The following is a 1,795-nucleotide window of genomic DNA, read 5'->3' as shown; positions in this document are numbered from 1 at the left end:
ATCTGAAGAGAGTGGAGAAGAAAAACATTACCTTGTTAGGATAAGGATCCTCGATCGATGGAGTTCACTAACTTGACGTCTGATTTGATTATCTATAAGTGTGGAAAACCGAGTTTGAGATTCGAGGTTGGTAATGCACAAGGCATACTGAATCTTAACAAGTAATGTAAGTTGGATAATCAGATCACAAGATCACACTTATCATGCGTTAGAAGATAAAGGCATATGAATGACTGGTGTTAAGGCCATATAAAGAATGACTTGAAAGTGTCAAGCATACTTCTTGAAAGAGGAAAATGCTTGCATTCGAAAGTGAAGGGCATCATAGGACATGATATACTTTTAACACGAGGCTAAACTAAAGGAATTTAGCCAAGGAGATGATCAATCAATAATCGAGGAAATGTCTCCAATTTAATGCTGGGACACGAATCACGACCTGCACGAAGCTAGGGCTGATCAAAATGCCACACGAACGGAGAGTAAATTCAGTACCATAATTACTGGCCTTAAGAGTATTGGATAAGACATTTATTCTCTTCTATGGCGTTAGCCTTGATCTCTCGAGAACAGAAGTCCATGTAGCTTCAAAATCTCATCACAAACGTTTTCAATGCATGGGAGATCGCTACAAATAGGTCCAGACAATACGCAAGTAATACCTATAAGGTCATCTGCTTTTGCATTCTTTACCATGGCGGGATTCCCCAGTAAATACCTAAGGACCTGTACTGGGGAATGGAGAATAAAGATTGCTTGGAGGACGCATTCAGCTTATACCTAAGGGGAGGGTACCCCCAGGGAACGAGAAGTATCAGAAACATGAGAACAATGATGCCACAAGTATGTCGTAAGACATAAGCTTAAGATTTGAACGATGGTACGGTACGAAGAAAAAGTTCTCGTGTCTTACTATTCATTATCGAGGAGACTGAAATCAAAATGCAATAAATTGTTGTAATGAAGGAATACCACGCCATTTAACAACCAGAGTTACTACGGTTGTCTCGAGGGGAAGAAAAAGAAACCTTCCAATAGAGGCAATCCTAGGAACAATGTTGGCTGCAAAATGCTGAGAAAAATGATGTCTACCAGCAAGAATTTAAGAAAATAATAGGAAGCCATAAGGGCATTAGATATCATTTTACGTCAGCATGTCACTAGACCTGACTAGTCATCATGAATGACCTCTTCCTAAGGTCAACTGATGTAACATGGACCCCAAACGCAAATTGGGATTATAATATCCAACCCCTTACACTCTGTGGTGTTCAGGTTACCAGGAAGTCAGGTGTTCATGGACTGTCTGAATGTACTCGTTATCGTTCTCATCGATGACGTATGTAATGTCAGGAAGTAAGTCCTAAGGAAATATATATATATATATATATATATAACCATGAATGACTCTGACACAATGGAAGCCACTAACGCATAGTAGGACGAATGTGAGTGGCATTACAAGGGGTCAAACATCAAAACCTTCTGGAGAAATAAACTTCTGAATTGTTTTGATCATCAACAGACCAAATAAGGAAAATACGCCACCATGCGCGTATTGCCAAGATAAGGAACAACAGGAGAATACTACTTAACTCATAAGACAAAACGAGTATAGTAGTATATGTACCAAGGATTCGATGATCATACTTGTATGAGCAAAGGTTCAACAAGATATGACTTCATCTATAAAGTGCATGTGACTGAGCGCATATCATGACTCACAACAACAAGGATATGTGAGTTCGAGCGTTTTCCTAAAATTTGGTTTGAAAGTCGAATTTACGGGTTATTA

Source organism: Tarenaya hassleriana, unplaced genomic scaffold, assembly GCF_000463585.1.
Source record: "Tarenaya hassleriana unplaced genomic scaffold, ASM46358v1 Cleome14, whole genome shotgun sequence".
Lineage (NCBI taxonomy): Eukaryota > Viridiplantae > Streptophyta > Magnoliopsida > Brassicales > Cleomaceae > Tarenaya > Tarenaya hassleriana.
The sequence above is the reverse complement of the archived record's forward strand: the minus strand, read 5'-3'. Positions refer to the sequence as shown.